Raw genomic sequence first — 18,435 nt, 5'->3', positions numbered from 1 at the left:
TCTGTGGCCCTCAGTAACAGTTCTGTTTCCCTGAGTAACAATTCTGTGTCTGTGCGAGTAAGAATTCTGTGTCTGTGCGAGTAACAATTCTGTGGCCCTAAGTAACAGTTCTGTGGCCCTCAGTAACAGTTCTGTGTCCCTGAGTAACAATTCTGTGTCTGTGCGAGTAACAATTCTGTGTCTGTGCGAGTAACAATTCTGTCTGTGCGAGTAACAATTCTGTGGCCCTAAGTAACGGTTCTGTGGCCCTCAGTAACAGTTCTGTGTCCCTGTGTAACAATTCTGTGTCTGTGCGAGTAACAATTCTGTGGCCCTAAGTAACAGTTCTGTGGCCCTCAGTAACAATTCTGTGTCCCTGATTAACGTTTCTGTGGCCCCAAGTAACAGTTCTGTGGCCCTCAGTAACAATTCTGTGTCTGTGCGAGTAACAATTCTATGTCTGTGCGAGTAACAATTCTGTGTCTGTGCGAGTAACAATTCTGTGGCCCTAAGTAACGGTTCTGTGGCCCTCAGTAACAGTTCTGTGTCCCTGTGTAACAATTCTGTGTCTGTGCGAGTAACAATTCTGTGGCCCTAAGTAACAGTTCTGTGGTCCTCAGTAAAAATTCTGTGTCTGTGCGAGTAACAATTCTGTGGCCCTAAGTAACAGTTCTGTGGCCCTCAGTAACAATTCTGTGTCTGTCCCTGAGTAACAATTCTGTGGCCCTAACTAAAGTTTCTGTGGTCCTAAGTAACAATTCTCTGGCACTCAGTAACAATTCTGTCTGTCCCTGAGTAACAATTCTGTGGCCCTAATAACGTTTCTGTGGCCCTAAGTAACAATTATCTGGCACTCAGTAACAATTCTGTCTGTCCCTGAGTAACAATTCTCTGGCACTCAGTAACAATTCTGTCTGTCCCTGAGTAAAAATTCTGTGGCCCTAAGTAAAGTTTCTGTGGCCGTGAGTAACAATTCTCTGGCACTCCGTAACAATTCTGTCTGTCCCTGAGTAACAATTCTCTGGCACTCAGTAACAATTCTGTCTGTCCCTGAGTAAAAATTCTGTGGCCCTAAGTAAAGTTTCTGTGGCCCTGAGTAACAATTCTCTGGCACTCCGTAACAATTCTGTCTGTCCCTGAGTAACAATTCTCTGGCACTCAGTAACAATTCTGTCTGTCCCTGAGTAAAAATTCTGTGGCCCTAATTAAAGTTTCTGTGGCCCTAAGTAACAATTCTCTGGCACTCAGTAACAATTCTGTCTGTCCCTGAGTAACAATTCTCTGGCACTCCGTAACAATTCTGTCTGTCCCTGAGTAACAATTCTCTGGCACTCAGTAACAATTCTGTCTGTCCCTGAGTAAAAATTCTGTGGCCCTAAGTAAAGTTTCTGTGGCCCTGAGTAACAATTCTCTGGTACTCCGTAACAATTCTGTCTGTCCCTGAGTATGAATTCTGTGGCCCTAACTAGCGTTTCTTTGTCCCTAAGTAACAGTTCTGTGGCCCTGAGTAACAATTCTTTGTCTGTGCGAGTAACAATTCTGTGGCCCTAAGTAACAGTTCTGTGGCCCTCAGTAACAGTTCTGTGTCTGTGCGAGTAACAATTCTGTGTCTGTGCGAGTAACAATTCTGTGGCCCTAAGTAAAGTTTCTGTGGCCCTCAGTAACAGTTCTGTGTCTGTGCGAGTAACAATTCTGTGTCTGTGCGAGTAACAATTCTGTGGCCCTAAGTAAAGTTTCTGTGGCCCTAAGTAACAATTCTCTGGCACTCAGTAACAATTCTGTCTGTCCCTGAGTAACAATTCTCTGGCACTCAGTAACAATTCTGTCTGTCCCTGAGTAAAAATTCTGTGGCCCTAAGTAAAGTTTCTGTGGCCCTGAGTAACAATTCTCTGGCACTCCGTAACAATTCTGTCTGTCCCTGAGTAACAATTCTCTGGCACTCAGTAACAATTCTGTCTGTCCCTGAGTAAAAATTCTGTGGCCCTAAGTAAAGTTTCTGTGGCCCTGAGTAACAATTCTCTGGCACTCCGTAACAATTCTGTCTGTCCCTGAGTATGAATTCTGTGGCCCTAACTAGCGTTTCTTTGTCCCTAAGTAACAGTTCTGTGGCCCTGAGTAACAATTCTGTGTCTGTGCGAGTAACAATTCTGTGGCCCTAAGTAACAGTTCTGTGGCCCTCAGTAACAGTTCTGTGTCTGTGCGAGTAACAATTCTGTGTCTGTGCGAGTAACAATTCTGTGGCCCTAAGTAACAGTTCTGTGGCCTTCAGTAACAATTCTGTGTCTGTGCGAGTAACAATTCTGTGTCTGTGCGAGTAACAATTCTGTGGCCCTAAGTAAAGTTTCTGTGGCCCTAAGTAACAATTCTCTGGCACTCAGTAACAATTCTGTCTGTCCCTGAGTAACAATTCTCTGGCACTCAGTAACAATTCTGTCTGTCCCTGAGTAAAAATTCTGTGGCCCTAAGTAAAGTTTCTGGGGCCCTGAGTAACAATTATCTGGCACTCAGTAACAATTCTGTCTGTCCCTGAGTAACAATTCTCTGGCACTCAGTAACAATTCTGTCTGTCCCTGAGTAAAAATTCTGTGGCCCTAAGTAAAGTTTCTGTGGCCGTGAGTAACAATTCTCTGGCACTCCGTAACAATTCTGTCTGTCCCTGAGTAACAATTCTCTGGCACTCAGTAACAATTCTGTCTGTCCCTGAGTAAAAATTCTGTGGCCCTAAGTAAAGTTTCTGTGGCCCTAAGTAACAATTCTCTGGCACTCCGTAACAATTCTGTCTGTCCCTGAGTAACAATTCTCTGGCACTCAGTAACAATTCTGTCTGTCCCTGAGTAAAAATTCTGTGGCCCTAATTAAAGTTTCTGTGGCCCTAAGTAACAATTCTCTGGCACTCAGTAACAATTCTGTCTGTCCCTGAGTAACAATTCTCTGGCACTCCGTAACAATTCTGTCTGTCCCTGAGTAACAATTCTCTGGCACTCAGTAACAATTCTGTCTGTCCCTGAGTAAAAATTCTGTGGCCCTAAGTAAAGTTTCTGTGGCCCTGAGTAACAATTCTCTGGCACTCCGTAACAATTCTGTCTGTCCCTGAGTATGAATTCTGTGGCCTTAACTAGCGTTTCTTTGTCCCTAAGTAACAGTTCTGTGGCCCTCAGTAACAATTCTGTGTCTGTGCGAGTAACAATTCTGTGGCCCTAAGTAACAGTTCTGTGGCCCTCAGTAACAGTTCTGTGTCTGTGCGAGTAACAATTCTGTGTCTGTGCGAGTAACAATTCTGTGGCCCTAAGTAACAGTTCTGTGGCCTTCAGTAACAATTCTGTGTCTGTGCGAGTAACAATTCTGTGTCTGTGCGAGTAACAATTCTGTGGCCCTAAGTAAAGTTTCTGTGGCCCTAAGTAACAATTCTCTGGCACTCAGTAACAATTCTGTCTGTCCCTGAGTAAAAATTCTCTGGCACTCAGTAACAATTCTGTCTGTCCCTGAGTAAAAATTCTGTGGCCCTAAGTAAAGTTTCTGGGGCCCTGAGTAACAATTCTCTGGCACTCAGTAACAATTCTGTCTGTCCCTGAGTAACAATTCTCTGGCACTCAGTAACAATTCTGTCTGTCCCTGAGTAAAAATTCTGTGGCCCTAAGTAAAGTTTCTGTGGCCCTAAGTAACAATTCTCTGGCACTCAGTAACAATTCTGTCTGTCCCTGAGTAACAATTCTCTGGCACTCAGTAACAATTCTGTCTGTCCCTGAGTAAAAATTCTGTGGCCCTAATAACGTTTCTGTGGCCCTAAGTAACAATTCTCTGGCACTGAGTAACAATTCTGTCTGTCCCTGATTATGAATTCTGTGGCCCTAACTAGCGTTTCTTTGTCCCTAAATAACGATTCTGTGGCCCTCATTAACAAGTCTGTGTCCCTGAGTAATGGTTCTCTGTCCCTAAGTAACTTTTCTCTGTCCCCAATTATCGTTTCTGTGGCCCTAACTCTGTCCCTGTCCCTAGTACAGAGCGGTCTGCCTCTGTTCAATAACTGCAGGCAAATGAAGAATTCCAAAATGGCCGCTATTTATAGCTCGACCATTACACAGTGCTGGCTGGCTGGCTGCTGATTGGCTGATGCGATCACATGTAGTTGAGGAATGCATTATGGGTCAGCGCGCCTTGTCTGCGCGCCTTCCCAGACATCCCCGCTCCGTCGCCGCACATGTCAGCCGCCATTTTCTGAAAAATTTCGATTCGCGCGTCCGAATTAGGCTATTTTTCGGATTCGGCACGAATCGAAATTTTTCCGATATTCGACTCGAATTCCACTTCGGATACTTCGATTCGCTCATCTCTATTCTCAACACAAAAGAAGGTAAATCTCACAAAGATTCAATATAGAATATCACTGTGTTGGTTTCTCTGAGATGTTCAAGCTTAAAGCTAGACCAAGAAAAAATGTGTCTCCCAACAGGCTATGCAGTTTGGCCTGGGTATGTGAATCACAAGTATGACTGAACAGATTTACAAATAGTTTGGCAGGTAAAACACATATCAGTTGTCAATTTTATAAATGTTTCACATGTGCTCAGAAACTAATCTTAAATTGTTGCACACTTTGAGCATGTCTCTATGTTGGCAGAAACCCTGTTTACTTAATGTCAAGGTCTCAGTTCTCTGCATGAGAACATTTCAAAGGACATTGAGAATGTGCAAAGTGGTTCATTTATCGACATTAAATTGGTAATCAATTAATTCTAATTGGTTGCTATGGGTTAGTGCACATTGTTTTACCTTAAAGTCTTACTAAACCCACAACAGCAAAATCAGTTTGTATATGCAGGAAAGCATGGTTGTTATAATCACGGAGGATCCTACTGGGTTAATCCTCTGCATTGTGTGAAAAATATGTTTGTTCCTGCCTTCTCTAATCCTCCCCTTGTTTTACTGTTTCCAATCCATCTGCTCATAGCTCAGAGCCTTGGGGGCAAGCTGCACATGCCCAGTTTGGTGTGTATTGCTAGAGAATTTTTTTTTCTTGGGCGGGTGCATGTGATCAGCACAGGGCCAATCAGCACTGTTCAGACAGAGGGCCAGGGGTCCTGCAGCCTCATAGGACAATCAGGGGAGAATGAAAACTCCTCCTATAAGCTGTAACCAGTGCTCTGCTGGAGACTGATAGAAGTCACAAGACTGCTCTAACTGCTGATGGGAAAAGGCATTTAGCAGTTTATATTTACTAAAATAATAGCAATTCCATGTTCTGTGTACTGTGGGAGACCAGATATAGTGAATGCAGGGTCCTGGGTTAAGCAACACTTTTTATAAATACATCAGGAAGTTCCCAAAATGTTGCATTTATATGTTTGTTTTATATGACAATATTTGCAAAACTAATTCTTTATCAATTGTTTTCCCTGTGTCAATACAAATGACTAAAAATGATAATTACTGTAATTGCATACTTCAATTTGCATCATGTGATTAAAGATAGTACTTAACATATTTAGATAAAATGTGTTTGGTTTCTAGTGTACAGATGGGATATTCTGCATTTGGTCAAGTTTGTCAAGTTCTGTGACTTAGGCTACAAACTCTGTTATTTAGTCATAAAGTTTATGACCGTGAATAACCATTAAATAAAGATGCTTCTTCTTTAGATGTAGTGTTTACTTAGCTAATACACTAAAAACTGTCAGTGTTCAAGGGAGATCTACATGATGATTTTATGGTAGAAAGAATGGTGCATACTGCTATAAAGCTGAAGCTTTTCATCTACTTATATTTCGCTTACCCTGGTTCCTACTTTCTCCTTCATCAACATGCTAATTATTATTTTTTTAATAAAACCTTTCCATTTTCATTATATACCTTATTTTAGATATCTCTGTGTTTCTCTATGCAATGCAGATAGTTCATAGCTCGTGGGAGGGGTCAACCGGGTGCTGTACATATATGAACACATAACAGCACCCTGTGCGATATTTCTCTCCAGAGCCCTCATTCCTGGTACAAACAGTAGGCTGGCTCTTGGGAGAAATTATGAAAATATCAAAATTACTTGATGAGTGGATGTTAGTCTGGAGGAGCAGGCATTCCTAGGCAGGGAACGTTTGCATTAGGTAATGCCCACATGTGATGTTGAGTCTCCATGATTAAAAGAACAGAAATCCAGTAAATGAAAAGGATGGAACAGGGAAAGAAAGGCTGGGGAGGCTCCCAGACCGGTAATAAAGCAGGCTCTGCCTGACTTACTACAGCTTCTAAGGCTTCATACACACTGGGCATTTTTACAGCTGCTCTTTTGGGCGTCAGATGTTTTTTTTTACCTGCCTCTAAACTCTCCTGCATGTTTTCCCATGTGTTTATGCACACATAGGCTTTTAGTAGCATTTTCTTGCAGGAGAGTTTAGTGGCGAAAAAAAACCCCTCTGCCAGTGCGTTCTGGAACAGCAGCGTTTTGGCAGAACAAAATGCTGACAGCTCCTAAGCTCTACTAAACTTCTTAAACTCTGCTAAATGCCAATGCCCAGCAGTTAGCGAATTTTTGTTTTTTTGACTGATTGTTAACGAGTGGGCCAGGAAGCCAACCGCCTCGTCCTTAACTACGGATGAGTCATCAGCAATTAAAAATTATGGAAAAAATGGCATAAACCCCCCCCATCCATTATTATTTATTTATTTCAGGTACTTATATAGCGCCGTCAATTTACGCAGCGCTTTACATATGTATTGTACATTCACATCAGTCCCTAACCCTCAAGGGATGTACAATCTAAGGTCCCTAACTTACATTGATACACATATTAGGGCCAACTTAGAGAGGATCCAATTAACCTACCAGCATGTCTTTGGAGTCTGGGAGGAAACCAAAGTACCCAGAGGAAACCCACGCAGGCACAGGGAGAACATGCAAACTCCAGGCAGGTGGTGCTGTGGTTGGGATTTGAACCAACGACCCTAGTACTGCCAGGTGGAAGTGCTAACCATTTAGCCACTGTGCTGCCATCCATTACCCATAATATCCCCTGTAACCCCGCTTACAGCTGATGACTTATCCATTGTCAAGGACAAGGCGGCGGATTTCCCGGCTCGCTCCTTAACAACCAGCTATTCACTGGTTTTTAACCATTTCAATACCGGGCAATTTTACACGTTTCAGCGCTCTCACACTTTGAATCACAATTGCGCGGTCATACAACATTGTACCCAAACTAAAATTTTATCATTTTCTTCACACTTCACACAACTAGAGCTTTCTTTTGGTGGTATTTAATCACCGCTGGGGTTTTTATTTTTTGCTAAATTAACAAAAAAAGACCAAACATTTTGAAAAAAAATCACATTTTTCTTTGTTTCTGTTATAAAAGTTTACAAATAAATAATTGTTCTTCATAAATTTAGGCCGAGATGTATTCTGCTACATGTCTTTGGTGAAAATAACCCAAATTAGGATGTATTATTTAGTTTGTAGGAAAGTTATAGAGTTCATAAACTATGGGATATATCTGAAAATTGATCAATCCTGAAGTACTGACAGCCAATCTAATTTCTTGAGGTCCAAGAATGTCAGAATAGTACAGATATCCCCCAAATGACCCCTTTTTGCGGAGTAGACAGTCCAACGTACTTCATAAGAGGAATGGCGAGTTTTTTGACGTTCTATTTTTTTTGTTATAATTTTTCGGAATATGAAAAAATTAAAAAAATTACTTTCACTATTTTCTTTTTTACATACTGTCACCAGTGCAGTACAGCGTCATCAAATAACTGGCATGGCGGTGAACAGGGATACTGACTGGTGACAGTATGAAAAAAAAATATATATATATATATTTTTTATTTATTTTTTATTTTTTTATAATTTTTTATTTTTTATTACATTTTTTTTAATTTTTTTTAAAGTTTTTTTTTTTATATTTTACTATGACCAAAGTAGTACAATGTTACCATAGTAACATTGTACTACTTTGGAGAAGTGATCAGTATTTTTTTTTTTTTTTTTACACAATTTGCTTATAGTAAAGAATTACTTTGCTATAAGCAAGCACTTACCTGAATGACATCGATTCATTCAGGGTTTTTTTTTTTTTGTGCTTAGCTGTGATTTGGCCACAGCTAATCACATGACATGTGCATGTGACCTGCTGTGACCATTCACAGCTAGGCACTAGTATACAATGGATGGCATGAATGAAGCCATCCATTGTATACAACTGTCATGTGACCTGCTGTGATTGGTCAGAGCAGGTCACATGGTACCGGCAACGGGGGCCGGTACTCAGATCTGTCATCGGCCGTGTCCGAGGTACACGGCCGGTGACAGATCGCGCCGCTGCGCGGCTCTGCAACTGCGCGAACTGCGCATGCGCAGGAGGACGCCAAATGGCGTGCACCCGGAAAGGTAATACATTTTTGCCACCGCCAAATGGCTATAGGCCGGGCGGCTAATGGTTAAGGATGCCGGCGGCCCCGCTACCTAATGCTGAAGCTACTAAACTTAGCTTACACACTAGACTAAACACTGCTAGACACCAAAAAAAAAACACTAAATGATTTGTGTTTTTTGTCAAGCATTTCTAAAGCAGTTTTTTAGCTATTCTAGTGTGCATGAAGCCTAATGTTCAATATAAGAAACTCACATTTTGCAGTGGAATCAGAGTAAGCAATTTCAGTACAGGAGTGGAGCCACAGTGAAAGTAGGGCAGCGGTCGAGCTTTATTTAATTATAAAATGTGCTCACTTGTATCACAAAACAAACTTACATTTAGAAAAATCCTCTACTTTATTTAAAAAGCCCATTTTCCACACATCCATCAACAAATATACTAGGTAAAAATGTACATGCTACTAAATGGGAAAAGGTGGTTACAGTTACATAGTCTGCACATTTACGAGACACATTTTTAGAAAATAACAGCTTGTACCTGTAAATTACTGCAGAATGATCAGACAGATAATAACTTGTAGTCTACTAAACAGGTGCAAAGTTAGAAGCAATAATGCAAAATAGGTTCAGGATGGCAAAAATCATGCCTGCCTTGCAGAATCTGGTGTGTGTCCATATGTCCGGGGGAGGGGCCTGCATAGGGCGCTGACACGGAGCATGCTGTGAGAACTCTGTGATCCCACCGGGAGAAGTAGGAGGAATAGGTGCAACTGGACATACCTTCAGTGGTCTCCTTGTGTTCCCGGCCCATCGGCTTCCTGGTGGTGTGCTGGGCATGCAATGGTGGCGATGTGAGAGCGGTGGGCCAGTGGAGCGGAGCGGAGTCAGAGTGGAGTGGAGGTGGAGGCGGCTGAGCGGAGGAGGCTGGAGGAAGTTGAGGGGAATATCACGCGAAGAGCCACCAGGACCCCTGGGAGGAAGCACTCAGCAGAGTGGAATGAAAGGAGAGGAGAGCCCTGAAGGGTGAGACCCCTGAGTAACCCCACTGCTAGCGAGGAGAACGGCAGAGCACCAAGTCACGAGTGCTTTTAGCTGGGCTGAAGAGAGCAGCTGGACTTTCAAAAGTAGGGAGCAGGAGTGTGAGTGTATGTCTGTGAGAGAAGCAATGTGGCAGGTGGAGACGGCTCTCAAAGGAATCTTATGGTGGGGGAAAAGAACAGGGGGACACCCAGTGGGCTTTAAAAAAGAAAGGAATATTAAGCTTTTGAAATGGAAAGGACATTGGGAGATAATGAAAGAAGAAAGGAGGTGTTCAGAAACCAGAAAGCAGCACATAATTTGCTCCTTTAGGTGTTTAATCTGAGGGGAGGAGGAGGGAAACCCTTTTTGCAAATATATAATTTTATCCACATTTAAATAGAAAAGAGGTAATAGCAAACTCATATTGTCAAATTGCCAAAGAAGAGATAAAGGAGAAATGAAGAGCAGATTGGTAAAAAGAAAGGGTAAAGACCCCCAAAACAAATATAAGTACAATTAAAAAAATGTATCCGCAGGAGAAGAGTCCAGGGGGTCAAACCCCAGAGACTGTCAGGGATGTCAGTGTCAGACAAGACCTGGGGATTAATAGTGGAGATCAATTCAGGCTGTCAGTAGGGATAACTAAATTAAACCATGACAAAGAAACCCCTAATGCAGAAGGTGAAGAGGATATTAGAAACATGGAAGAACAAGGAGTACTTTTACAAATGCCCACAAAAATAGAAATGAGGAAACTGAAGAAAAATTGGATAAGCACACTCAAGCAATAACAGAGCTGAATGGACAATGGAAGAAATGCGATGTGAACAGAGGAATCTGCTATATAAGATAGAAGATCAGGAGAACAGAAATAGGCAGAAAAATCTGAGGATCCGGGGGATACCTGAGAGAGTGAGAGAGATTTGAGACAATTAATGAATAAGGTGCTGAATCCAATAATAGATAGACCCATAACAGAACAAATGAAAATGGAGAGAGTTCACAGGATAAGAAAACCTCAAGGGGTATCAATAGCAGTGCCAAGGGATGTGATAGTGTATTTCCACTATTATGAAGATAAAGCAAAGATATGGGAGAAAATGAGAGTGATCCCTTCAATAAAATATGAAGGAAGCAAACTTACAGATATATGCAGATATAGCACCTGAAACGTTGTTAAGAAGAAGAACCCTGATGGAATGGGCTGGAAGGATGGACATTCTGCTAGATTGAGGTTCCCAGAAGAGCTGCGGGACTTTTGTGAGAAATTAGAATTGCAAATGCCAGAAATATCAGGATGGACTGATGCGAATGTGGAGAAAACGAGGCTAGAAGAAAGGTGGCAGTTAAGTTCTAAAAGAAGAGAGGGCAATAGAGAGATGAAGAGTGGAAGAAGATAATATTCTGAAAGGGACTTCTATAGATAGGACTAATTAATTAATAGGTGGACAAAAAAGTCCAAAATTGCTCCAGGGTCTCTTTTTTTTCTCTCTTCCTATTCCCTCTTCTTCTCTCTTGCTCCTCTCTCTCCCCCCTTTCCCACCCCACCCCCAGTCATGTGGTACGTGGGAGGGGGGGATGTTGGTGGTTGATGGGGGGGGGGATATTTGATGGAAGAATGGAGCAAAATATATAATGAAGGCAGGAATAGGGAGGCAGCATGTCTCTGAACCTATGCTCTTCTAAGAGTGGGAGGGGGTGGGGGGAGGTGTACATAGACAGAGTTCAGACAGAGGGAGGGGGGATGTGGGGGGGGTAGCAGAGGTAGGGGAGGGAAGAGGGGAGGGGGTAGAGGAAGGGGTATATGGGGTGGGGGGTGTAGAGAAGAATGGACCACCTTGGAGTCATTTGGTGTTTCAAATGTATTATATCATGATCTCCACATATGGTGACCCGATGGAAGGAGAAAGGAAGGGAAAGAAAAAGGGAAGAAAGAAAGATAATAGGTAAAGGGGAAAAAAAATGAGGGGATGGTAGATAGGAATGTAGTTAAGTTTATGACATATAATGTAAAAAGTTTGAATACTCTGGTAAAAAGACACAAGATTCTTAGGGAAATTTATCAATACTCAATTGATGTAGTCTTTTTATAAGAGACACATTTATCTCAAGATTCAAGAATTATGTTACAGTCAAGAAATTACCCAGTCTGGTATTATGCTGACTCCCCAATAAAATGGGCTAAAGGAGTAGTTATAGGAATCAGGGGCGGACTGACAAATCATGGGGCCCCCGGGCAATAGGGGATCATGGCCTTGCCCAAACTCAAAAAAGCCTATAAAAAAGGTAGGGGCATCTCATGGGGCATCCAAATGGTCAGTCCGCCCCTGATAGGAATGGCAAAAAATTTAAGATTTATAATAGAAGAAAGGCGGGTGGACCCAGAAGGTCAGTTTTTGTTTTTAAGGGGGAAACTGTATGAAATTGAATGTACATTTGCAAATATATACTGCCCAAATAAGAATCCAATGGCTTATTTAGAAGATACCTTAAGGGAGTTAATGGATTTTAAGAAAGGGAAATTGATTGTAGCAGGGGATTTTAACTTCTGTATGGATCCCCAGCTTGATTCATCATCGCGTGTTACAAAGGGATAGAGGTAAATGTCTAAGATCTATTAAAAAGAAACTGTATCAGTGTCAACTAGTGGATACATGGAGGATCAAGCATGTAGGAACAAGAGACTATACATTTTATTCCCCTGTACACGCGACATATTCTAGATTGGATTATATAATGATAGAACATAGACTATTGGAGTCGCTGATTAAATCCAATATTGAATTTACATTATTATCAGACCATGCTCCTGTCACAATGAGATTGAAAGTGAGTGGGGTGCAGAATAAAATATACTATACGGAAAAGTGTAGACATAAAACAGATTCGGATAGGAGAAGTAGAATATAAAGTGGCGGCATATGCGTATGAAATGTCATTTTATGTGGTAAACCCTACAGTAACTTTGCCAAACCTAATGCAAACTTTAAAATATTATGGAGAACTATAACATTTTAAAATTAGCTTGCTAAATCAGGGATTTTAGATATCAATTTATCGAAAGTAGAAAGACAAGTATTACAAGAAAAATTTCCTTTTAAGTGGCAGGATAAAGAACTAAAGTATTTAGGAATAAAGTTAACCCCGTCAATCAAGAGCATATACCAAGTGAAGTACATACCACTGTTGAATGAAATAAAAAAGGAGTTGAAGAAAACTTCAAATGGACTATTGTCCTGGATAGGCCGAATTAATATGGTTAAGATGGTGATACTCCCTAAAATCTTGTATTTATGTGCCGCAAGCATATTTCAGGGTATTAAAAGGAATGATAATGAGATATATATGAGCAAATAAAAAAACAAGGGTGAAATATACTATGTAAGGATAAAATAAACGGGGGACTAAATATGCCAGAGATTAAAAGATACTACTGCGCAGTAATTACATCACGAATAATGGAATGGGTGTATAATCCACAACGGAAAAGCTGTGTAGGGATTGAACTAACGCTGAGTGAAGCACAATTAGACAAAGTTATTTGGGTTCCACAACAGTATCGTATGCTTTCTGAAAATACTAGCACTTTAACTAAGAATGTATTTAGGATATGAGGTGTGATTCACAAACAAAATGGATGGGAGTATAATTCACCATTAATATCATTGCTGGGAACTAATTATTTCCCACCAGGGATGAGCACTATTGCAGGAACATGGATCATAGATAGGAATTCACGGTTAAAGGATATTATGAAGGAAGGGGAGTTAAACACTTTACAGGAGTTGAAACAGAAAAAGAAAATGTTTCAGATTATGGATGAATGGCAGTACTATCAACTGAGACATTTCGCTGTATCACTCCCACAGCCATTGAGAAACGTTAAAGATTTGTATCCACTAGAGCGATTATTGAATTTAAAGGGAACACAAAAACATTGCAATTCCCTCATTAATAGGACACTTTCTAACTATAATGGCTGAACTGGTTGGTTGTACCACTGTATATGGGTAAATGGGAAAAAGAGTTGAAAACACAGTTGAGTGAGCAGCAGAGAAAGAAAATTTTTAGGATTGCACATGGGGTTGTGGATATGAACACAGTGGAGATGAACTATAAATTAGCAATATGGTATGTTAAACACAGTAGAGCCCCTAAGGTACATTCAGAGAATTCCGAGCTTTGTTGGAGGGGATGTGGGAAGGAGTACACAATGGTACATATATGGTGGTATTCCAAAATACAGGAATTTTGGCAGGAAGTAGTTCAACAAATAGGAGAAATTTTATGAGAGGATATATCCAAAGTTCCATGGATGTGCTCATTCCATAACAATGACCTAACAGTAAAACAGTATAAGAATACAATCTCATTTAATCAATGCAGCAAAAGGGTTCATCCCTAAGTTTTGGAAGGTCCAGGAGACCCCTAAGCTAAAAGATTGGATAAAGAGGGTAGCATTTATACAAAGAAAGGAAGAATTATATTTATAGTGGAGACGATAAAATGGGTAAATTCAGAAAAATCTGGAAAAGATGAAGTGAATTTAAATTTACACAGAGGTTTGTTGAGTTGATGGTGTAGAAGAATATAGAGAAAGGAAGAATGAGTAGAGGGGGAGAAATAGTGATAAGAGGTCAGAGGGTGTGAAGATGGAACACTAGAGGAATAATAAGAACTGGAAAAGGGAGGTCATGGGGGGGGGGTATGTTAAGGGGTTTGGAAAATTTGTAATAAATTGTAGATGATTATGTAAAAAAAAGTGTTTGGATTTTGTAAGATGCAACTAATAAAAATATAATAAATAAATAAAATAATCTGGTGTGTGAATCCACAAACATGGACTCTTCACCGCAATGTCTCTGTAATTTAATCAGGGTTACATATGTCTGCATAACATAATCTCTGTAAGACTTAGAGTCAAACTGAGAATACTACTTCAGTGAAACAGTTCAGAACAGTTCTGGTAACACAGGTGAACAGCTGGAGGATTCCAAGGACAAAGGGTCACCCTACTAAAACTGAAGTACTCTGGTAGCAATTAAAAAATAATTATTATTTGTATTATTATAGATCCTGAATAATAATAGTGTAGCACCCTGCCGATGCCCATGGCAGCCACTGCTGGACAGCATTGCTCCCAACTTATACTGTGCACGTGCAACCTAGCTATTCAGTGATGGCTGGAAACCAATGCTCAGCAATAGCCAGCAAATTGTTAGTGCCCTGCCAGCAGGATACAGTCATTACCATGATTGTAGCTTGGCCCAAGCAAGCATATCGGGGGTTAACTCCTTGGATGAAAGTCCCAGCACAGCAGTCTGGCCAGCACCAAGAGATCACGAGGAGAGGCGTGCCCACGCCTACCAGCACGCCCAAGTTCATACCCAACCACCTGTACATAAAGTGTTACTAAACCCAGGACCCTACATTCACCCTATCTGGTACCCACAATACACACTACATGGAAATTCAATTATTTTAGTAAATATAAACTGCTAAATACCTTTTCTCATCAGCAGTTAGAGCAGTCTTGTGACTTCTATCAGTGTCCGGCAGAACACATGTTAATGCTTTTAGGAGGAGTTTTCTTTCTGCAGAACCACTGACCTCTGTCTGGACAGTGCTGATTGGCCCTGTGCTGATCACATGTACTCTCCCAAGAAAAAATAAACCTCTCTAGCAATACGCACCAAACTGAGGATGTGCAGAGTGTTTCCACACGATTTCTTATCAGGGGATAAGAAGGAGACACTGGAAGAAGGGGAGGATCATGGATATCAGGATCAAATAGCATTTTTACACAATGCAGAGGATTAACCTCTTAGGTTCCACAGTGAGTATATCAAGCATGTTTTACTGCATTTACAGACTGATGTTACTGTTGTGGGTTTAGTAAAACTTTAAAACTGACCACTACACCTACCACATGGAGGGAGAGCATGAGTGGAGAAAGAGGAAGGGCATTCTGCCGGTTTATTTAAAAAATTATTGTCCGGAACTGACCCTAGTGAACATAGGGGTCCACCTTGAGCATCGTGGATGCTTTACTCTGGGGATTATTGAGGGCACAGAAAGATTATGCCTGGTTTGTCCTGACTGTAGGAGGCCAACTGCACTGGTCAGAGCTTGGGCCAGGGGCGGAAATTGCGGAAAGCCTCTTAACCGTCTGCTGCCCAGTGACCTGGCACATCACAGCTATGTTGTGGATCTAAAGACAGGACTCTGTATCAAGAGGCCAGAAAGCTGGTTGGTTCAGAGTCTGCTACCCCAAGCGGGGTCGAATCCTAGGACCGCCACCCAACAGAGAAGGGTCACACATCGCCATCCCTTGCTTGCTGAATATTAATTGAGGGGTGGAGTCTACAGCTACTGTACAGCAGTGTCAAACACTTCGGAACAATCGGCCTCGTTTATCCGCCCTGACCTCTCCACATAAAAGGAGTCTAGTTGCAGTGATGACCAGCCCTCAGGTGAGCCAGTGGAGAGTGTTAGTGGTGAAGATGTAGACTGGTAATTGCCCAGACTACTAGCGAGGTTCGAGCCCCTAGAGATAGAACAGGATGAGTGGACCTCTGAGGAGTCGGAGGAGTGGGACTGGGGGGACACTACAGTTGAGCTGGACTTGTAGACAGGATCGTTGGAAACCCCATACACTCCAGACTCTGCTGGACGATCCTACTGGTCAGAGCCAGTTAGGGTTTCGGTCCACGCCCTACTATCTACGTCCTCTACTTCACCCTGGCACAGGACCAAGGTTAGAGACACTGACGTGCAGGAGTGGGTCATTCAGTCACCACAGTCCAGTGTGCAGGCTGGGTTGGGAGACAAGAGGAACCTGCCCCGTTTCTCCAGACTGAAAAGGGAGATACAATGGAGGTTGGCAGTTGAATGGAGCCTTGACTACCCCTACATCCCCAAGGACAGGAGATGAACTCCTCTTCACCAAGCAATCTGGAGACTCGCTTCCTGAGCAGTGGATCTGATTCCTGTTCAGTTAAGTAAGGTGTACAGTCACTAGCAAAGTGCTAAGCTTGTTTCCCACCATAGTGCTCCTTCCCCTATCCACCCAGGAAGTGCAGGTGTACTCACTCAGATCCTCACCTCTACAGATTGAGGAATGGCTGCTGCTACCAGGCCTATCATCTGGGCTTCTCCTTTCCTACTATACAGGTAGTTCTCTCTCAGGAGGCCACTGAGTCCTGATTTTTCCTCCTTTCCAGTTCCAGGCTCACAGGCAGGCCCCATCCCACTAGGCCTTCTGACAGCCTACCTCCTCCAGCTTCACATCTTTTAAGGGAGTCCAGCCCCTTGCCAAACCTCCTGTTGGGGATTGTCTGAGGTCCCTCAAAAGTGCAGCCAACCACTCCTCAGATCCACCCACTGCCTCCAAGGCCCTCCTCCAAAAGCCTCAGAGCAGGTGGAAATTTCAGAGGGGCTGGCCTGCAGAGTCTCTCAGTCCTGTCCATAATTTGACTCCTCTGACTATCTCACTAGCCATAAGAGTCTAGCTCCTCCTAGCTAAACTAGGAGGGTGCTACACTCACCCCCCACGAAAAACAGCCATGTCCTCATTTGTTGGCGGCAAGGGAAAAAAAACAAAAAAATGTCTCCTGAGCCCAGCAGTAGGGCATCCTATACAAAAAAATGATAGAGAAAAAGAGTACAATAAATAATTAATACAAAAATAAATATTCTGCATATGTACACTTTACATAAATTACATGTTTACATTTCCTGTCTGACGCTAACTCACTAGCAGAAGGACAATTAATACAGTGCCAAATCAACCAGTGTTAACATGAGGATGAAGCAGAAGGAGGCCCTTCATCAGAAAATATATTCTTTGCTCTTCAAAAGCAGGGAAGACAGCCCTCCTGTAACCAGGCAAAACAGCAAAAGAACAGCACACACATAACCAATTGCAAAATAGCACAGTCCTATCTCTGACTGTCTAAATAGGCAATAAGGCACAAAAACAATGAACTTACAACCATATTTGTTTGGGTTCTCTTTTTTTTTTTTTTTTTTTTTGAGTCATTGTTTTAAGGAGGAACTCCTCCAGAGCAAAAAAAATTAATGTCATTAGTCTCTCTGTAACAAAAAACAAACCCAGACCAGCCTATCTGGGAAAAAAGAGAGTCCTGCATTATCTGTTAATAATGGCAGCCCACTGGACCAAAATTTCAACAGTATTTCCAAGGACTGGGTTGGCGAACTATGGAGGCATCAGGTCTCCGGATGGCCACAGAATAGCTCCGGCTTGGCTGTCCTTCTCTTGCAACCACCACCTGATATGAATGGCCCGGCCTTTACTCCACTCTCTCTTGATGTCTTGTATGCGGGCCCAGGCTCCATTCAGATAAGACCCTCTCAGGTGTCTGGGGATGGGCATGTGGTCCCAGATCAAGTCCTCCTCCGATTGTGTTCGGGACTTTTCCACTAAGAGAGAGTGTGCTTCTTTTTACTTGGCTCCATTCATGAGAGAACTGTTAGATGGCACACAAACTTCCCCCACCCATACCAGCAACCCTACCTTTTGGAGACATGGAGTTTTGATGCTTTGGGAAGGGTCCACCCTTTTTGGACCCTATTTCATAGCAACTCTTTTGAGTAACTATAAAAAATTATAATATTAAATTAAAATTAATCCTCCAAGTGAATGAAATATTATATAGCCCACTTTAAACACCATGGAGAGCTTCAAAAGCCTCATTTGCTATCCTCAATAACAGCTACTGAAATATTTTAGAAACTTGCCAACTGTTACATTTGCCAAGTACCCATTCACTTCATTATAAATATGGGAAATTAGGCAGAAAATGTGCAGTACAAATTAGCCTGCATCCAGTTGTTGCATACAGTGGGGATCAAAAGTTTGGGCACCCCAGCTAAAAATTTGTATTAATGTGCATAAAGAAGCCAAGGAAAGATGGAAAAATCTCCAAAAAGGCATCAAATTACAGATTAGACATTCTTATAATATGTCAACAAAATTTAGATTTTATTTCCATCATTTACACTTTCAAAATAACAGAAAACAAAAAAATGGCGTCTGCAAAAGTTTGGGC

This window comes from Staurois parvus, unplaced genomic scaffold, assembly GCF_062004578.1.
Source record: "Staurois parvus isolate SC_StPar_1 unplaced genomic scaffold, SC_StPar_1.0 ptg000264l, whole genome shotgun sequence".
NCBI classification, from domain to species: Eukaryota; Metazoa; Chordata; class Amphibia; order Anura; family Ranidae; genus Staurois; species Staurois parvus.
Note: the sequence above shows the minus strand (reverse complement) of the source record.